Source organism: Tachypleus tridentatus, chromosome 2, assembly GCF_004210375.1.
Source record: "Tachypleus tridentatus isolate NWPU-2018 chromosome 2, ASM421037v1, whole genome shotgun sequence".
Classification (NCBI taxonomy): Eukaryota; Metazoa; Arthropoda; class Merostomata; order Xiphosura; family Limulidae; genus Tachypleus; species Tachypleus tridentatus.
This window is the reverse complement of record NC_134826.1, coordinates 39,755,666-39,762,148: the sequence shown is the minus strand read 5'-3', so window position 1 is coordinate 39,762,148 and position 6,483 is coordinate 39,755,666.

Below are 6,483 nucleotides of genomic sequence, written 5' to 3'. Positions count from 1 at the left end.
AGTCGTAAAGTATTTGTTGATTACACGTTAAAGAAATTAGTGTGTAATTTGTTGGACATGAAAGTAACTGACATTGAAAGATATGATTCACGTGATTGCTTATATAAGATTAGTTGGAACACGTTAATAAAAGTGAAATTAAGGATGAACTTGATACGAAAAAGTATAGAACGAGTGGTTGTTTATATTTTGACCTCATGATCGGTCAATGGAACTGTTGTATCTTGGATATTCTTCTCCTGAAAATGGTGTTTACAAAAGAAATATTTAAAAAAAAAATGAAACATATACTATTGTGAAATGCCTGTTCTCTTTATATAATATTGGATCCATCATTCATTTTCATTTGTTTTTCTTTATATGTATGATCATTTATATAAAGTACCCTGTGTCTAATTGTGCAAACTTGTTATCGATTTAGCCTCTAGGACTCGTTCACACGTGCGAAAAATAGCGTTTGACAGGAAATCTATAATTTCCAGTGTGTGTGATGTTTTGTACTCTAATTGTGTCTCATTTACTTTACAATACGTGGGCGGTCACACAGATCGTTGGGAAATGACCCATGCATATTAGTCAAAACAAATCATAGAACCTTGCGAATCAGCTTATTAGTTCTTGATAGGTTGTTTAAATTGTAAAAAACGACTACAGAAAACTGTTAATTGATGTTTTAAACTAATGGCATGAATAGTATAGAGAAATGGGATAAATTATGTTTCTAAAGATTTGGGAAACTCAAACACGTTACCTTCCTTCATTGTTATGAAGAAAAAGTATCTTACACAAATTTAATATGAGGCAGGCGTCAGCACTGCCTCCGTGTGGATGATTCGCGTTGTTCATCGAAATGATATTTTAAATATCTTTGAATATATTATCAGAACTTTACAATACTCTACAGTGTTTCCTATTATAACAATATATATGTAGTGACTGAGTCAGAAGTTCTGGGAATGTTTGTAAATATTATAAGAAAACGTTTTGACTTTTTACCCTTATTTATCATGTTTCTTTTTTATTACATGATAACTCGTAATTAAAACTATGGTGTTAACCAATTTTACTGATGTGACATAGTTTTATAAGTATTATTAATAACTAGGAGTGATTTTAAAAAATCGTAATTATAGTGTAAATTATGTTACCATTATTCAGTGAAGCTGGCTTTTTTAACAGTAATTTGGTGTTTCTTTAACAAAAATAAATGTCGAATAAAACAGGAATTACCAGCCAATAAAAAATAAATAATGAATATTACAGTTGGAACCTCACTGAATTTGGAACTTGGTTAAAAATACAACCTTCATATGTCTATTGAAACACTTTATTAAAAATAACAAGCAAACAAGTAAAGAAAACTTTTCAAAGAGAAAAGAAAGTAAATGTTAGGATGGCTGATGTCAAACCTTCAAAAACAACTTAACCAAGATAGTAGAGATAACATTTACATCATTTCTATAACAGTAAATACCATCCCTACTAACTCTCTTGTTCAGATTGTTTTCGAAAGAATGATATTAGGCATACCTATATTTACTTACTTTTTTCGAAAATGTTTTTCTTTAGTTGTTTATGTTGGGATTTAGCGTGATCTGTCCATGCATAACTTTGTCGTCAGTAAACACAAGCATTAAAGTTTGTAACAAAATTTGAAAGGTTAATGAATTTCCAGTGTTTTTTATGGTTTAGAAGCTTTGTTTGCTGTAACATCTGTATGTTTATCTTATCTTAATGTAATAAGCTAACCCAAATATTATTTAATAATTATTTAATACGGTTTATTTTAAGCTAAAGTTAAACAAATCACTAGAAAGATATCCAGAGATAAACAATATCAGACGAGTTTCATCTTATTTAACGTGAGTGTTGCTACAGGATATAAAATATAAAAAAAATGAATATATATTACGTTGAGATATTAACAATTTTAATATTTAATAAAAGATAGTTTGGATTCTTTTCAGATTGGAAACAATTTCTGAAGAAAGCTAATTCCTATTAAAACCTTTAATATTCCAAAGTGACGTGTACCAGTTTTGCAATATTTAACACTGGATATCGGACCAGTTGAAAACTTAGCAGTGTGCTGTGAAACAAACAAACGAGCATATTGTCTTCTAAGACATTACGTCCGTAGACAAAGCCTATTGTCCAATTGAAGGTTACGGCACGATGATTTTACAGTATTATCTAAACTCAACCAGGTTTTTATATGAAAAATATAAAAAAAACATGGATCCAGTTCGACTAAAACCCGTAATTTTTATCCATCAAAATGTCCGTTGAACTGCTATCACCTTCAGTTCTGCATGATAGAATATTCCGTGATTTTCGCAACATTCATGGCTTTTCTTGTACATTATCGTGGAATGCTTCTGTAGTACAGTTCATTTCTCCAAATCACAGTTTAACACATTCTTCTCACAGTAGGTAATGGGTGCTTGAATAATACAATTTATAGAGGTCAAAAGTCGAGTGTCAATAAAATTGCTGTTTTTACATCTAAGTGAACGAACGTGAAGGCTGTTGTTATCGACCGTACGGCTTCAACAGATAAAAAATAAAACTGATTTTCCAGTCTTCATTTCTTTTATTATACTTGTAGGCTGTTGTATGTATATTTCTATAGTTTGTAAAGGTTTATATAATAATAATTTTCTGTGCAAAAAATATTTTTACAAAGAATAAAAAAAACGGTAGAATCACATTTTTTTAGACATTTTATAGCACCACGATTTTGTTTGTTTGGAATTTTGTTCAAAGCTACTTGAGAGCTATCTACGCTAGCATTACCTAATTTACCAGCAATATACTAGAGGAAAGGCAACAGCAAGCCAACATCGGCCGCCGCCAACTCTTGGGCTACATTTATTTTTAGCAGCAAATAGCTGAATTGACCATCAAATTATAATGCCCCAAAGTTTAAAAGGACGTGAGTCCAGTGAAGGAAATTCGAACCCATAACTTGAAGATTTTGAGTCGAGCCTTTTAACCATTGGGTCTTGCTACACTGTTTCTAGAATTACTTATTGTAGTAAAAATAACATTCTGTCAAAATGATTGGTTATTCTATTGACACTAAAAGTGGTATAATTCTTAAATTAAATATATTCAACTGGTTTTTTTTCCCTAATATTTCATCCACCCATTTGTTATGACGAAGTTGTAGTTACGCTTAAAGGAGAATGTATGAAATTTGAGAGTAATCCAATAAATCTTGGGAACAAATGAGTGTAACAAAAATAAAAACACAATATAAAAAAAGAGTACAAAACACTCCGCTTCAACGTTTCGCCGGTTAAATGGGTTATGTCCTATTTTTAAAAATGTATGACTTTATCATTTATTACCATATGATAATAACAGGGTAAGTTTATGGTATATTATCTTAAAGCGAAATCAATAACTGCTAGTAACACTTCAATATTTTAAGGCCTAAAAATATGTTAATAGTAGAATTTTGATGCTGTAGAATGTCCACTATCATGTATGGAACCAAATGTCTTTATTTTTTACTCTTATACGTACTACATTATCAGAAGATTCTACCAGCATAGACATTACCCTTTATTGGTGTTTGTTTTTTTCTCTCTTCTTGTATAGGGTTAAATGAAGAGTTTAATTTATGGCAGGGGATGGCCAAGCGCGTTAAGGCGTGCGACTCGTAATCTGAGGGTCGCGGGTTCGCATCCTCGTCGCGCCAAACATGCTCGCCCTTTCAGCCGTGGGGGCGTTATAATGTGACGGTCAATCCCACTATTCGTTGGTAAAAGAGTAGCCCAAGAGTTGGTGGTGGGTGGTAATGACTAGCTGCCTTCCCTCTAGTCTTACACTGCTAAATTAGGGACGGCTAGCACAGATAGCCCTCGAGTAGCTTTGTGCGAAATTAAAAACAAACACAAAACAACAAACAGAAGAGTTTAATTTATTAAGGTGATCAAAGCTCACTTATTAGCTTAATGGAAACATCGACAAAATCGAATTCTACTGGAAATTATAGAGTTAATTACACACAGTAATAATATCAAACCACTTTAATTTGGTTTAACAAAACAGATATACTTCAGAATACTATTACTATTCACGTAACTGTGCACATATGTTGGCCTACCTGCTTTTTACCGACTTAGAACAGACAATTATCTGACAAATTTAATTACAAATCCAAGGATATTTAATCATTTGTAAGCCAATATACTTGAAAAAGAGAAACTACAGCGAATATACCGAAAAAGAAACACGATAATTGGCTATAAACATTTACCATTGTTTCGAAAAAGGTTGTTTGACGGAAGCATTTGTTGTGTTCTTTTGTCAAATCCATTTGACCAAATGGTTTAATTTACTCTTTATACGTAATATTTTTGGAAGTTCATTGGTAACAAGCAATGATTTTGTTTGTTCAAGCACTTAGTTGTCCCATTAAATAAAATGAAATATAAGGGCAGATTTTGTTTTGATGTGACATAGGTATATAATTATCAGGTTATATCCAACTTTTCTGTCAAAAGTGAAAAATATATATGTAAATGTGAAGAAAGAACATGGCTGTAAAAACACAAGTATGAATATTAGAAGTGGTTATAGATACAATAAATATCAAGGATTTTACAGGAAATATTAAAACCAGAAGTTATACAGCAAACTAAAGATATAGTAAATCCACCTGTTATAGAAATTCAGCTGTTAAACTGAAATAAAAATAAAATTATTCTACCATAAGCAAAATAGAATCGAAGAATGTTTTAAAAATGTAAGAACCAGAATTCGCAAAAAAAAACAACAAAACAAGTTCGAAATACTTTGTTTCAAATAAAATGAAAAAAATTGTGGCTATAAATTATTAGTGAGATAAGCTAAGTACAATTTTCAATCAGTCATAAAATTAAGACTTATTCGGCCTAAGGCAACGAATATCTCTAATGTTTCTACTTATACCTGTATTTTTAACAGCGTGTTTTATATGTAGTAGCTATGTCAAGGTGTTTCGTATCATAATTTTGTTGTAATTTACAAAGCAACCCCATGGGCGATATGTGCTGTGCCCAACACGAGTATCGAAACCCGGTTCTTAGCGGTATGAGCCCGCAGACTTACCGATGAATATCTACTTGTTTGTCCTGTTCCTCCAACATGAAAGACCATGAATCACACAATATAATAAGGTGATACGTAGATGAAATGTGTCTTGATGAAGTGGGATAATTAATGGGGTTTTATGGACATTGTTTTGTATATTCGAGGACAAATGTTACACCTGCATATATTAGAAATTGCTTGTATTGGATAAGTTGACGATGAACCAAGATGTCTATAATATTAACCTTACGTCTGTCGGAACATATGTTCTTGCAGAATATATGACTTAGTTTCTGACATGTTATGTGATGTCAAAGTTTCCAGGCCGAGAAAGTACATAACGAGAATGTTTGTATTTCCTTGTGATAACAAAATTATGCTGATTTGAATGGGATACAGTAGATTTCACATAAATTAAATAAAATACTACTTACTGTGTAAGTGTCTACGTCTTTGTTAAATTAATTTACAATTCTTAATGTACTGTAATTAATTACGTAAAGCCCCATCTTCTGAGTTAAAGTGCTTTACCAAAATGTTTTTTTTTTCTGCAATGTTTATAGTTAGGAAGACGAGTAAGAAATCCGTGTTTCTCAGAAGTAAACTGTTTACGTGACTAAGCGCATCATTATATAGTAGTGTAGTGTTTGTCACTCAGTCAGCAGGCACTAAAATGATGTCACATGAAGTATGCTTAACGTTGCAATTTGTATTGTGGTAACGTCAGCAAAACGTGCACCTTACATAAATCACGAGAAGAATTATGCTCTCTGTAGGCTAAACACATCATGACACGTGAACTTCAAAAGCAAGAAATTAAAATATTTGTTATTCATACTTTGGGGTTTATTTGTTCTTGAAATAGAACCTTTTCGAGGGCCCTGTGCAAGTACATCTAGTTATTTTAATTGTTGTTGTTTCGATACCCATGTCACTGGGGGGCAACTGTTGTTGGAAATGAAAGTATTTATTTTGGTAAACGTTTGGGTAATTAAATTATAACATCAGTAGTTTGTGGTTTATGTAGCTTCTCATAATCTTGGTTGAAGACATACATTGATGTTTCGTCAAGTATGAATTGCTTTCCACTGTCGGAAGTCGATTTAATGTTCCGTAATAGAAGTAAACAAACAAACAAGAACCTTCATGTCCTTCATATTAGTCGGAAGAAGATGAACAAAATGTATCATCATGTACTTTAAATAGCATGAAGTAAGTTCAATATGAAAGCCGCAATCAAACCCAACAGGTCTTCCTGGATCAGGTGACTAGTAGTTTTCCAGAAGAAGATAAAACAGAGATGATCCAGGGTACATTCTTTTCACACACGAGAAGTTTGCTTCTCTTGATCTTATATTCTATAGCAGCGTAAACTTTCCGTTGATAGCAGTCAACGGGGTT